This window comes from Mustela lutreola, chromosome 13 (genome assembly GCF_030435805.1).
Source record: "Mustela lutreola isolate mMusLut2 chromosome 13, mMusLut2.pri, whole genome shotgun sequence".
Lineage (NCBI taxonomy): Eukaryota > Metazoa > Chordata > Mammalia > Carnivora > Mustelidae > Mustela > Mustela lutreola.
The window spans coordinates 78,418,229-78,433,851 of record NC_081302.1 but is presented as its reverse complement, the minus strand read 5'-3'; the positions used below and the strand labels follow the sequence as shown (position 1 = coordinate 78,433,851).

At 34.9% G+C, this 15,623-nt stretch overlaps 1 protein-coding gene across 2 annotated transcripts in view; it reads left to right on the top strand.

The window, feature by feature from the left end:
* The window catches only part of CDK8 (cyclin dependent kinase 8), a 136,203-nt gene that overhangs the window by 40,412 nt on the left and 80,168 nt on the right, over positions 1-15,623 (top strand). The gene's annotated exons all lie outside the window — the stretch shown is intronic.

Here is a 15,623-nt window from a genome sequence, read left to right as displayed (position 1 = left end):
GTAAAGACATATAATAAAAAACATACCTTTACCTTCTGTTTAAGGAATAAAACATGACAAAATTAAAGCTTCTTGTGTACCTTTCTGTGGAAGGGAGAATAGTCCTCCCAAAGATATCCATGTCCTAACCCCTGGATCCTTTGGATATGTTAAGTTACATGGCAAAGGGAGATTTAAGTTGCAGATGGAATTAAAGTTTCTCATCCAGTGACCTTAAAATAGGAAGATCATTCTGGATACTTTGGTTGGCCCAAGGTAATCACAATAGTACTAAAAGTGGAAGAGGGAGGTACAAATGTTAGAGAAAGAGATGTGACATAAGAAGCAAGGTCGGAGTGATGTAATAGGAGAAGGACTTCTTCACCCCTATTTCTTGTTTTGAAGATGAAAGAAGAGGTCTATGAACAAAGAAATGTGGTTGCCTCTATAAACTGGAAAAGGCAGGGAAACTGATTCTTCCTTAGGGCTTCGACAAAAAAATATAATTGTGCTGGCACCTTGAATTTAGCTCCCCAAGACCCATGTTGGACTTTCAACTTGCAGGTGTATATTATAATAAATTTGTGTTGTTCAGCCAAGTTTGTGGTAATTTGCTACAGCAGCATAAGAAACTAATACCCCCTCTCTGATCAGATTTACATCTCTTACCCTAGAAGTAACCAACACTCTGGTGTTAATAATTCCTATGAATGGCTTTGTACTTCTATACCACATGTATTTTATTATTTATATTGTATATATGTTAAGTAATGCTGTGCATGTGTTTAAACTTAATATAAATGGTATTGAATGGTACTTCCTGTTCTGTGGCTTTGTGGTAAATATTGTTTTTGAGATACACATATTAAAACAAGTCGTTAAACCTTATTCATTTTATTGCTGGAAGTTTCACTGTAACTTGTAAAAATTATATGGGTATTCTCTTAATGTACATTTGGATTGTTTGATAAGCACTTTTGTTTTTGTTTTTATTTTGTTTTAAAGTAATCAACATTTTAAAATTAGAAGATTTCAAATTAAAGTCTATTGTTGGGGCACCTGGGTGACAGAGTCAATTAGGCCTTGGCTCTTGATTTCAGCCCAGGTCATAATCTCAGGATCCTGGGATAAGATCTGCATCAGACTCCACACTCAGTGGGGAATTTGCTTGAGGATTTCTCTCCTTCTCTCTGCCCTCCCCCCACCACCCCCCACATCTCATCTGTCTAAAATAAAATAAATCTTTAAAAAATATTTCTGGCTTACCTTTAAAAAAATTAGAACACTCATAAACAATTTTCTGGAGTTGTGCTATCCAGTATAATAGCCACTGGCTACATGTGGCTGTTTAAATTTAAATTAATTAAATGAAATAAAACTTAAAGTTTAGTTTCTCAGTCATACTACCTTTATTTCAAGTGCTCAGTACTCATACAACGCTGATGGCCGCTACCTTGGACAGAGCATAGAACATTTTTCTGTCTAATAGAATGCTCTGTTGGACTGTGCTTGGCTACTGAAGTCATAAATACCCTCTTTAGTGTACTTGTGCCCTTGAGTTCACCAAAGCTCCCATATCACATGCACATTTTTGGCCCTTTTTCTGATAGAAGATACTTGCTCAGGAAGGTTTGAATCCCAGCCAACTCTGAGTTTGGCCAACTACCAGACGTTTTGGTGTGTCTGTTTTCCCATCTGTAAAATGGGGCTAACTAATTAGCTATTCTTGGCTTTACATTTGTTAATATATAAGAAGAGTATCTGGTGCATTGTAAATGTTTGTAAGTGCTGATTGTCCTTATTGTGTAAATTATCTCCCTGATATCTGTGAATACTTGAGTATGCTGCCCTGCTTTTAGTAGCAAGTTAAGCAACAATGAAACTTTCTAGACACTGAGTCCTCTTTCCTCTACCACCCTATCTTTCACCTTTATTATAGGCATATTTCTTTCTTTCTTTTTTTTAAAGGGAGGGGCGCAGGGGGAGAGGGAGAGAGTATCTCTTAAGTAGATTCCATGTCCAGCACAGAGCCCAAAGTGGGGCTCAGTGTCACGACCCTGAGATCATGACCCGAGCCAAAATCAGGAGTCAGGCACTTAACTGACTGAGCTTATTATAGTCATACTTTTTAGGACCTGTTTGTTCATATTACCTTTAGTTCCTCACTTTCCATTTACTCTTAAATGCACTCCAGTCTGGCTTCTGCCTCTACCATTCCATTTAACTCTACTTGGCTAACATCACCATTCTGTCTGTTGCTAAATCCAGTGGACACTTACAGAGCCAGTATCACATAATGGCTAAGAATTCAGGTGCCGGGTTCTATATAGTTTGCTAGTTATGGCCCTGTACAAGCTACTTGCTTTCTCTAGGCCTTAATTAGTTCATCTATAAAAAGGGGTTAAAGAAGCTTTCTGATAGGGTGTTGTGAGAAATGAATAAATCAGTACCTTTATAGTGCTTACACTAGTCCTAGGAATGTTACAGTCATTTAATGAATGCCTCCTATTATTAGCACCAGCATTCTATATTTTAACACATTTCCTTTCCTTCTTGAAATAGGAAACGCTTGATTTATTACACTTTACTTATATTTTGTACGTATGGCTTCTCTTTCTCATTCGGCTGTGGGAATTTCTTCTTGTCTTTTTTCCAATGTAAAAGTGAGAGTTTCTCATAAATAGATCCTTCAAAGCCTGGTTTTCAGGCCTTCTTTTCTTTTTCCCTTACACTCTCTTTCTAGGTAATATCATCAACTTGCAGGTGTCAGATATCTTTGAAATACTGAAGATTGTATGATTTGCCTCTCTGGGCCAGACGTATCTTTTGAGCTCAAGACCCATTTATACACTTGTCTACTCACTTCCATTTTGATGTATGACAAGTTTCTCAAACTGAACATATTCAAATTTGAATTGTTTCTCTTTTTTCTCCTTTGCACTTGGCAGCATTATTCACTGAATTACTTATGTCAGTAATTTGGAAGTTATCTTGGATATCTTTCTTTTAGTCAGTCACTAAGACCTGTTGATCTTTGCATTCAAAATAAAATTCCAAAATGTCCACTTTTTACTATCCAGTCAGTTGTAGCTTCTCTGCTATTAATCTAGACCAAGCCACTATCATCTCTTAGCTAGAAAATAGCCATAGGAGTTTTTTAAAATTGTGGTAAAATATAGATAACATAAAATTTAATTACTCTACTGTATACCATTTTCTTTTTTTTTTTTTTAAAGATTTTATTTATTTACTTGAGAGAGAGATAGTGAGAGAGAGCATGAACGAGGAGAAGGTCAGAGGGAGAAGCAGACTCCCCATGGAGCTGGGAGTCCGATGCGGGACTCGATCCCGGGACTCCAGGATCGTGACCTGAGCCGAAGGCAGTCATCTAACCAACTGAGCCACCCAGGCGTCCCGTACTGTATACCATTTTCAAGTGTACCATTCAGTAGTATTAAGTACATTCACATATGCTGCTGTCCACCATTCTTCCACAGAACTCTTTTCATCCTGCACAACTAAAACTCTGTACCTATTAAAGAGCAACTCCCCATCCCCTTCCACCAGCCTGTGGCAGCCACCATTCTACTTTCTATCTCTATGAATTGAACTGTTTCATGTATCTAATAGAAGTGGAATCACAGTAGTTATGAACCATACATAGATTTTCATCTTAATTCTTGGTAGCCTACCCTGTTAAATATCCTCACTCTTTTTTTCTTTACCCTTTCTATTCTCTCTGCATTCTTTTCCTCTAACCCTTTTTACCTTTTTGTGCTTACTTCTGTTCCACAAACATATTTTTGAAAATAGGGATTAAATTTCCCACTCAAAAAGCATTGAATGACCGATTGGATAAGAAAACAAAACCCAAATGTATTTTGCCAACAAGTGACTCACTTTTGCTTCAAGGATATACATAGACTCAAAGCGACTGGAGGGAAAAAGATATTCCACGCAAGTGGAAACCAAAGGAGAGCAGAAGTAGCTGTACTTAATGTCAGACAAAGTAGACTTTAACTCAAAAGTTATAACATGAGATAAAGAATGTTTACACTGTATAATGATAAAGGGATTATGTCTTTAAGGGGTTGTAATAATTGTAAATATATATGATCCCAACATTGGAGCACCTGAATGTGTTAAGTGTATGCTAACATATGATGGGAGATCATATGTTGTAGATATGTTGTAGACAATAATATAATAGAGTAGAGAACTTTAGTGTTCTATTTTCAACAGTGAATGTGATATCACCTAGGCAAAATCAATTAGGAAACATTGGATTTGAACCAATGTTATATGTATATAATATATGTAACATATGTATGTGTTATGCACGTATATATCTTTTTTTTAATTTTTTTTTAAGATTTTTTAATTTATTTATCAGAGAGAGAGACGGGGAGAGAGCGAGCACAGGCAGACAGAATGGCAGGCAGAGGGAGAAGCAGGCTCCCTGCTGAGCAAGAAGCCCGATGTGGGACTCGATCCCAGGACGCTGGGATCATGACCTGAGCTGAAGGCAGCTGTTTAACCAACTGAGCCACCCAGGCGTCCCTGCACGTATATATCTTTAAAAACAATGTTGTATATTTAGCATTCCATCTAACAGCAGCTGAATATACATTCTTCTCAAGCCCATGTGGATCATTCTCCAGGACAGATCATATGGTAGGTCATAAAACAAGTCTTAGCAAATTTAAGAAGATTAAAATCACACCCAGTATCTTTCTAGACCACAGTGGTATGAAACTGGAAATCAACAACAGGAAGAAATGTGGAAGACTCACAGTTATGTGGAAATTAACACACTACTGAACAACCAGCGGATCAAAGGGAAATAAATAATCTTGAATTAAAAGTGGAAACAGCATCTCAAAACTTTGTGATGCAGTTCTGTGAGGAAGTTGATAGTGATAAATGCCTACATTAAGAAACTGGATGGGGCGCCTGGGTGACTCAGTGGGTTAAGCCGCTGCCTTCGGCTCAGGTCATGATCTCAGGGTCCTGGGATCAAGTCCCACATCGGGCTCTCTGCTCAGCAGGGAGCCTGCTTCCCTCTCTCTCTCTCTGCCTGCCTCTCAGTGTACTTGTGATTTCTCTCTGTCAAATAAATAAATAAAAATCTTTATTAAAAAAAAAAAAAGAAACTGGAAAGATCTGCAATAGCCTCACTTTATAACTCAAGGAACTAGAAAAAGAACAAACTAAACCCTAAGTTAACAGAAAGAAGAAAATACCAAAGTTTGGTATTTTCAAAAATTAATGAAAGGGAGACCAAAAAGAAAATAGAAAATATCAATGAGAGAAAGTGCTGTTTTTTTAAAGCTAAACAAAAAATAGCTTTGAAACGTTTAGCTAGAGTAAAAAAAAAAAAAAACAAACAAAAACGATTCGGATAAATAACATCAGAAATAAAGAGGAGACATTGCAATTGATGTCAAAGAAATACAAAAGATCCTAAGAGATTACTATGAATGATTATATGCTAACAAATTACGTAACCTATAAGAAATTCATAAATTCCTAGAAACATACAGCCTACCAAGACTTAGTAAGAAATAGAAAATCTGTTCACAGTAACAAAGTAAGGAGATTGAATCAATAACCAGAAACCTCCCAACAAGGAAAAGCCTAGTACCAGATAGTTTCCTTGTAAATTCTAAATATTTAAGAAAGGATTAACACCAGTCCTTCTCAACCTCTTCACAAAAATTGAGGAGGAGGTCAGCATTTTGCAAGGCCAGCATTACCCTAATACCAAGCCAAATGAGGACATTACAAGAAAAGAAAACAGGCCAATATACTTACTGAATAGAGATGCAAAAATACTGGACAAAATATTAGCCAACTGATTTCAGCACCATATTAAAAGGATCTTAATGCTATAATCAAGTGAGACTTATCCCTAGGATGCAAGGATCTTTCAACATACACAAATCAATAAATGTGATACATCATGTTAATGGGATGAAAGATAAAAATAGATAATAAAAATTATACAATCATCTCAATAGATACAGAAAATGCATTTGCCAAATACAGTGACTAAATTTCATGACTAAAAATTCTTGACAAAGTAGATATAGGGGGAATATGCCTCAAAATAATAAAGACTGTATAAAACAAGACCAGGTAACATCATACTCAGAGTAAAAAGCAAAATGGTTTTCCTCTAAGATCAGGGTGATTACTCTTATCATTCCTATTCAACATACTACCAGAAGTCCTTGCCAGAGCAATTAGGCAAGGAAAATAAAAGACATCCAATTCAGGAAGAAGTAAAATTGTTTGTTTGCGGATGATATGATCTTATACCTAGAATATTCTAAAGACACCACCAAAAAACTATTAAAAATATTTATCTATTCATTTTAGACAGAGAGCACAAGCAAGAGGGGCAAAGGGAAAGATGATCTCAAGTAGACTCCATGCTGAGCGGGGAGCCCCATGTGGGGCTTGATCTCATGACCTGATCTGAGGCTGGGAGTCTGATGCTTAACCAGTTGCACCCCCACATGCCCCAAGAAATAATTTGCATTTCTGTGCACTAACAACAAAGCATCTAAAAAGAAAGGAAGAAAAGAATCTTATTTATTTATTTATTTATTTATTTATTTTAAAGATATTTATTTATTTGAGACAGAACAACAGTCAGGGACAGAGGCAGAGGGAGAAGCAGGCTCCCAGCTGAGCAGGCAGCCTGTTGTGGGACTCCATCCCAGGACCCAGGGATCATGACCTGAGACACTTCACCAGCTGAGCCATCCAGGCACCCCAAAACAATCTCATTTAAAATAACATCAAAACCCATAAAATACTTAGGGATAAATGTAATGAGAAGATTTGTACAATGAAAACTCGTAAGACTTCAGTGAAAGAAATTAAAGAAGACACAAATAAATGGAAGGATATCCCATTTTGGTTAAATGGAAGAATAATATTGTTAAAATGTCCATACTGCCCAGGCAATCTACAGATTTAATGTATTCTTTATCAAAATTCCAGTGATATTTTTCACAGAAATAGAGAAGACAATCCTGAAATGGAACCACAAAAGACCCCAAATAGCAATGCAGCCTTGAGAAAGAACGACAAAAATTGCATCATCTTTTCTGATTTCAGTCTACAGTATAAGCTCACAGTGAAGAGGTATGGTACATAGACCAATGGAACACAATTGAGAGTTCAGAAATAAACTCTTGCATATCCCAATATGTGACTAATATTTGACTAATAATACAAATATGTCTCTTAATATTTGAGTAGGGAGCCAAGAATGCTCTTTAGAGTGACTAAGGGGTAAAGAGCCAGTTAGATACCTGCTCCTGTAGTTCAGAAGGGGAATGATACGGACAAAGAACGGCAGTAAGACTGGGGAGCAGGGATTTGGTAACTGACTAGGTAGGTGAAAGGAAGAGGAAAATAAAATAATTGCCTGGTTGGGTAGTGGTGAACCACAAAATTGGGCAAGTTGTGAAGGTCTGAGGACCAGGGCTGAGGTGAAAGTGGGGATAGGACAGTGATTTGGAATCTCCAGGTACGGAAGCAGATCCCTCTGATTCTTGAATCCTTTCACTTCCCCTGCTTTCTTTGGTAGTCCAGAGTTTGCAGGAGAAGGGAAAGATCTCTGACCGCTTTCACAGGTCTAAATTTTCGAATTGGCCTTAGGTGTCCATCACTTTAACCTCTTATTCACCAGATATTTTTAAATTTGTTTTTCCTTATCTCACATTTTATTTTGGAGATAAATCTTCTGAAATAATTTTACCTTAGACTTTCTACATAGAACTGTCAGAATAGATCTGAGAAATATAATGTGGAAATGCAGGGCAAAGAACATTTCCAAGTTTCTGTAAACATCACTTTATATACTTCTGCTTTTAATTCATCTTAAAGAAATCAAACATTAGAATCCAAGTTAACTCTGAAGCTATGGCTAATATGTTTTGTAAAACTGGGTTACTAGGATGAAATAGCTTATGTATTTGTAGCTCTTTCTAGGTCTATTTCATATCTAGATCACTGCTTCAGACTCAGAATAGATTTATAATTATAGAGTTGGCCTTCATGCAGGTATTCTCATTCTTTGATATCAAATTTATGAAGTTTATGTATATACTTTCATCCTAGGACTTTATAATAGTAGGAATGAAGACAGAAATTATCCATAGAGTCATCAAGCTAGTCTTGCAGCAGTGTGTAGTATGGGAAAATTAGTCATTTCAGTGGTCTGTGATATACTTGCTCTGCAGTCGTAAAAATATATTCACTTTTCATTATGAGCAGATAACGGTCTTCTCACAATCGATCTTTTCTCCAGATGTCTATTTAAGAACAGTTTTATAGGTGTTTAATTACAAAAATTGTATCAGCTGACATGTTACATAATATAGATTAGTTCACAAAATGATATGAACTGTTGTTTTGTCTGATGTGTCATTTAAAAGTATTTAGCTCTTTAAAGGTGTAAAAGATCGATTTATTAGGAGTAGCAAAGCTTATCTAACCTGTAGGAGATGTTAAGAGTTTATTAGAATCAAAACTTGTTTGTACATCTCCTTTTGAGAACTGGTTGGAAATTGGTTTTCCCCACTACTTTTACATTTTATGATTAATCTAGTTCTGATAATCATAAGATATTTTCTCCCTTTCGTATAGTCTTTTGTGCCTTGTCTCTTGGTTTCAAATCATTCCAAGTGTATAATTTTTAAATCATAGCTTTTATACACAATTTAAATGTTTACATCTTTGCTATTTTTTGGTTTTATGTAATTAAAAGAGCGTAGATCTGTGAATGCCTCAAGGAAAACTTGAAACCTCCAGTAGTCTTTTGTTTAAGGTCTTTTGGTCCTCTTTTTGTTGTTTATATGATAATAGCAGCTTTAAATGAAAAGTTTCTGATAGCCTGTTATCCATGCATTGCCAGGTAAGTTGTTAGGAGGGAGTTTGAATCTGTGTGTTAATGATAAGCAAAAATAATGTGCATATTAACTCATGTAGGTAGAGGAGATGTGTTCATTTACATATGACCCCTTTATTGCTGTGGTGAAAATGCCTAAGAGTATTTTACCTGGAAGCAATTTGTAAAAGAGTTGGTAGTCCTTCTTCCTGAACTGAGCAAGTGTAGCATATGGTGGAAAATGCTTTCTGGAATCAAACTGCCTGGTTTTGAGGTCCTGGTTTGCTACTCTCTAGCCTTGTGACTACAGATTCTCTCTTTCCTTTTATGTAAAATAGGATAGCAATGATATGTTGTGATGTCATTATTAAAGAACACTTGCACATAAAGGACAATCTCTATCATAAGCTATATAAACTACGTAACTGATAGGTTTTTTTTTGTGAACCACCTATAACATTCTTCTCATGACTGCCAGAGTTAAAACAGTACTGTGGGTAGTCAGTAAATTAATTGTCCTAATAATGATTTTCTTATTCCTCTGTGTATATATTTATACACATATATATTTAGATGTATATCTGTTTATGTATATATGTGGGTATATAAGTGCATATGTATGTATATGTATTTATGTACACATATTTACATATATATTCTGAAACGTGCTTATGTATATGCACATAAATATTTCTGCAGAAAAAGCATGTGGCCAATGCTGTCTATACATAACTACATATGTGTAAAATACACATTTTGTGTAAATAATTCCAGTGCATGTATGGGATGGATTTTTACATTGTAATTTATCTTAAATGCTTAATGTGTAGTACTTGGCTATGGAAAATGCTTGGTTCATACTATATTCTTCTAGGAATCTGATTCATTCTCTGCCTGCCAGGAAGTTGCATTTATTGAATATTCACTTTTGGGAGAAATGGGCTTTCTGGTATTTTGGAAAGTTGGAGGCAAAGTATATAGTTCCCGCTCCTGGGACATGACTCGGCTTCCTCCCCTCAGAAAACACTGAACTTGCTTCAAGAACTAGGAAAACACAGGACTTATAAGTCTACTAATAGAGTGATTTTCTACAGAACAGTGTGAAAGTGTCAGATTTAACAGGTTAATGTTAATATTGTTGTAGGACTTAAGATTCTCTAATTTGGCATGACCCTGCCTTGTGAGGAGAGACTTGCTGGCAGCTGATGCCATCCCCTTCATCTTTCATCCATTCTGAAATAGACTGCATATTTCATTCCTCTGTGTGGCCCTCTATTTCTGGTCAGATGTTACATATTTACCTAATTACAATGAGACTCTGTCCAAGTCTACTTTATGTGTAATCGGTGTTGGAGCAGTGGGTAGGAAACGGAAGAGGCAGGCTTCTTCTTGCCAGTTTTTAACTCCTGTGAAGCTCTGAGCCTGTACTTGGAAGGACTGTGCTTAGGCGAGGTGAGTTTATCACTCCCTAATTCCACTCCTGTTTATTTATATGTTGAAAATAGCAAAATCTTAGTTTGGGCACTTGTTACTTGACTTTTAGATTTTTGACAATAGCTTCCTAATTATCTTTTTGACCTCCAGTCTTGATCCTTCCAGTGTGTGCTAATGTGTGATTTTTCTGTCAGTTTAGTCTAGTCAGATCTTAAATGTTCTTAACACTGTCAAATATCTATGTAATTCTTTTGAAACTTTCATAAATTTTATATATCTTTGACATATACCAAATTTAACTCTTCTCCTGCTGTAATTTTTTCCCTAGACTTTTAGGAAATCCTGTTTTTGTACCTGAGTAGGGGTGTTCCATTTAACTGGTTGTTTCTTGGTTTTTGTACATAGAATTGAATTGAAAATACTGCTTAGTATTTTAGTACATGGCATACTATCATTGTCAACATGTAAGGCCCTCTGTTTTTCTTTATTTTTCATTCTTTTATCTTTGCCCAATTCTCTTATCCCATTATAATCAGCTTCCAGTCTTCTTTTTTCAGTATATATCCTTTCAGCCCCTATTCCAATCTAAATATCTTTGGAACATACTTGTATTCCTGAAAATATTGTTTGTGTAGGGTTGTAAGTATTCTCAGTATATGCATATACCATGTGTCACTTATCTGCTCCCAGTGATTCACACACAGTATACCTCTGTTTGCGTCTATAACTGTCACTTTTTGCAGATATATGAAACCTTTCCTGTGGTACGTAAAATCAGAAGAGAAATTGCTGGTGTAGGAAATACACATACTTAATATCACTATTCTAGATTACTTTCTAAAATGTTTGTGCTAATTTATACTCTTAGTAATAATAGGAAATGAGGGATATCCTTCCTTTATATTTTCACCAGTTTAAATGAAAACCATTAAATAATGTTAAATATTAGTCTTTAAAGATACTAGAAACAAAAATAGAATGCAAGAGTGAGAGGAACGGTGTGTATTCATTTAAGTAGAAAAACTTTTGTAGCCTAATTTTTCTTTATAAATTCAGGTTTAACCTGGTGATTCACAGACCTGTACCCCTGGGGATAAAAATATATGTTTATAAAAAATTAAAAATTAAAATAAAATCCAAAATACATAATGCACTTCAAATAAATTTATTTTAAAATTCCAAAATCCATATATATTCCTATCTGTTATTGTAATTACAGTGGTATATCATGCAAAGGTATATCTTAGTGCCCTGGTCTACCTTGATCCATATTAGACTAGTGTTACTTAAACTGTAGTTCATGGACACATTTCTCTCCATGAACACATTTTTATATCCTATCTTTTCTGCAATGTAATGAGTGTAGAAATTTAAAATAAGCATTGGCAACTTTTGCATTAATTGACATTATATATCTCTACTTCTTTAGTTTAATAATAGTAATTGTTATTAGTGTACAATAATAAGGCTATTACTGGATTTTGCATGTATTTCCATTTCATTTTTCTTAAATATAATAAAAATTATATTTATGAAAATGTTTTGTGATTGATTGAAGTATTTTAAATGTACCTTCACTCCACAGGTTATGAAGCACTGTTCCATGTTAATTCATTGTTGAATGTAAATGTCAATTTTTTTCAATTGAACATGAAAAAAAAACAAAAATAATTTAGTTCTATATATTTAAAAATACTAAAATCTTAGATTATTTAATATTTGTTGAATCATGTTCACGGCTTATCTTTTTTATTATAGGATTAAATATTTTGAGTTTTACTTAAGATCTAGGGATATTTTACATAGTTTTTTACATATTTGTGTAAGCAAATTGTTCATTTTTAATAACAATAAAACAAAATTCATAAAATGCAAAAAAAAAATTTCAGGTTTAACACTTTGTTGTTAATGATAGAATAAAGATTGCATGTAAGAAGCTGTAATGTAAAGACTTCAGAGCCCATCCAGTTTATTTGTTCAACAAGGAGCATTCATAACATTCTTTTCAATTATAGAGTATTGGTGACAGGGTAGAATGTAGGTTAAGGGAGATGAAGACATTTTTAGGGTGTTTTAATAACCTCAATCTTGAATACTTATTGATAGTAATACTTGGAATATAATATGTGAACATTTAAGAAATGTTTGGGTATATTCACATTCTGATATAATACTACTTTTAAGAAAAAAAATATTTGGAGTCAAATAGAAATAAGTGTATATGTGAAATAGGAGGAAAGACCAACCATTTGGAAGAAAAATGCTATGCATTAATTTATGGTTTTAGCGTTGCTTATTTCTTTGACCATGAATATTAAGGAGAAGAAAAATGATTATAGGTGACTAATGTTGAGACAGTAGTTCTTGAAATCAAGATGCAATGACTATAATAACTTTACTTTTTATTAGAGTTGTGTTCAGAAAAATGACACTGTGGGCAGATGACTTAAGAGAGATTGATAAGTAGTAATCTGTTTCTAAGCAAAAAGCCAAGTTCAAGTGTGGTTTTGGTGTAGACAGAAACTTTCCTAGGTTTGACATCACAGGGGCTGCCTGTCCTGTTTACCGTTTTGAGTTTACTATTTCAGAAGTTGCTTTGTATTTGAGTATGATTGCCTAGGAGTTAGAGTAACCGGAGTTGGACCCAAGAGAAGGTGGCTACAATCTCAGTAATTAGTTTGTTTGCATATTTTAGTGAAATCATGAGCAAATTGTAGCCAGGAATTGGACTCATACAAGGAATGACTAGGGATACAAAGAGCAGTATTATGAGTATTTTTATTAGACGTAATAGGTGTCTAGTAACAATTCAGAAATTTAAACCAGCATAGAAGATAGAAAAGAGGTTGGGGGTTGGCGAGGGCATGCAGATTTAGCCCAATAGTCTTTGGTTCAGGCCATTTAGATCTTGTTCTGTGGATCCTGGGTGGAAGCTGTCTCATTCTCCAGGATCATCTTCTGGAAGATTCTTAGGAATCCTCAATTTGAGGTCTCTGGCTGGGACTGTCTTCCAGTAATTTGAGGATGTGTTATGTCACTGTAATTGAGAGCTGTGCATCCAAGGAGTTTTACTGCTGTTTTAGTTGTCAACAAAATATGCCAAGGTCATTTCCATGGGGGTTCAAGTGCAGTCTTTCCCTAACAATGCTGCAAAAATAGCCAGTCACCTAATCGGAGAGCATGTTGAGCTGATTAAATATCTAGCAAGGGAAGATAAGATTGAACAGCTCTGGAAAATTTTTATGTTAACTAGAATTTTTTATGGGAGAGAAAGGCTCCTGTATTAACTATATGTTGCACAATTTCTAAAGATTCAGTCAGTGATTACCCACAGAATTAGAAGGTATTGTAAACAGTGAGGATTTCAATCATCCTGCAGGACTCCTTGATTTCTACCATCAAGTGTGCTATGCTTGTTTCTGATTGACAAGGATATTAAAACCTAGAAACAAAAATCAAATTGAAACAGTTATTGTACCAGTTTTTCTATAAGAACATAAGTCTGCCTCTTCTCGACTTAAAGTATGTAAAACAGTAAGCATATGTATCTACGTGAATACATTTTATTTGCATTTAATCTATAAAGACTGAACTTCTCTTTTGATTGGTCAAATAAATCAATTTGGAGAGAATACAGTTTTCAAAATAGGAAATCCAGAGATAGAGATACTTTAAGTCTAAAAGTTTATTATTTTGATTTGGGGACCTAAGTCACAAAAGACAAAATCAAAAAGAATTTTAAATTATAATAATACATGAGCCTTAGTTGTGGTATCCAAAGGTAAAAAGTAGTTCCATGCTATATTTGAAAATACTATAGCAATAGGAATAATAATTATTAGGACCTTTAATCTTTTTAAATAAGGAGATTTTATTAAAAATGATTTTAAAAATGGCTTAGACCCAGTATTATATATTAAGAGCATTCTTTCCCAAAATAGAAATGTTAAGATCATTAGAAATACCTAAGGTATATCACACTACAGCAAGTTAGGTGGTTGAGTTCACATCTTTGTGATTTGGCCAGCTCAGCTTGTTGTCTTGTACCGTCACTAAGATTGCATACTGTAGTCTAGCACCCTCCCAGGCCTTTTCCCTGCAGTAACCATCAAACTGCAGCACACAATGACAGTTGCTTATGATGTACTTCCAGATTACTGCATAATAAAGATAATTACATCTTCAGTTTAACACATTAGACTTTGTGTAATTCACAATTTTTACTACATAACTAAACACAGTGATTAGTTAAGCTGTTTATTCCCCCCCCCCCCCCCCAGCATGACTTTTTTCCCCCTAAAGAATGAAGGAAGCAGTGCACTTATTTCACATTCTGGCTCAAGCTCCTTGATCTGGCCAACTCCTCCATAATGTTTTCTTGTCATTGCTACTGACAGTGTAATTCTCCAGAACAGAGTCTTAAACTCCAAACCACATCTACTGACACTGTAATCAATACTTCATGATTTTACGGCATGCAGTTGCTCTAGAACTTCTAGCTTCTAAAACTGCTATTGAGAAGTCCACAGGTATCCTGATTCCTAATCCTTTTTTAAAATTTAATTTTATTGAGTTATAATTCACATATAGTATTGTGTAAATTTAAGGTATACAACTGACTGATCAAATTATATATTGCAATATGATTACCACTGTAGTGTAACTAACACTTATATCATGTCACATAATTATCATTTCCTTTTTTGGTGGGAAAATTTAAGATCTAGTCTCTTAGTAACTAACTTTGAAGTTTATAATACGGTGTTGTCTATAATCACTATGTTGTTTGTTGAGTCTCCAGGACGTTTTTATCTTCTGGTTGCAAGTTTGTACCCTTACAGTGTCTCCCCAGTGTGCCTAGCCCCTGGTAACCACCATTGTACTTTCTGTTTTTATGAGTTCCGGGATTCCACATGTAAGTGATATTGTACAGTGTTTGTCTTTCTCTGATTTATCTCACTTAGCTTAATGTCCTCAGGTTCATCCATGTTGTCACAGATGGCAGGATTTCATTCTTTCTCATGGTTGAGTAATATTGGTCCTTTCTCAGTGACGCATTACCTATTTAACATGCAAGCATGTTAAATCTGCTCGTCTCCATTTTTCTGAAATGTCTAAATATTGTGTCTTGATATAGATCTATTTTCAACTATTTGTGATGGGAACTCATTGGACCCTTTGAGTTTTATAAACCCTGTCATTCAGTTTAGGACGTTTCCTTGAATCACTTCATTAATTTTCTTTCTTTCTGTTCTCTGTTCTTTCTTTCTAGAACTCTTAATTATTTGTATACTGGATTCCATGG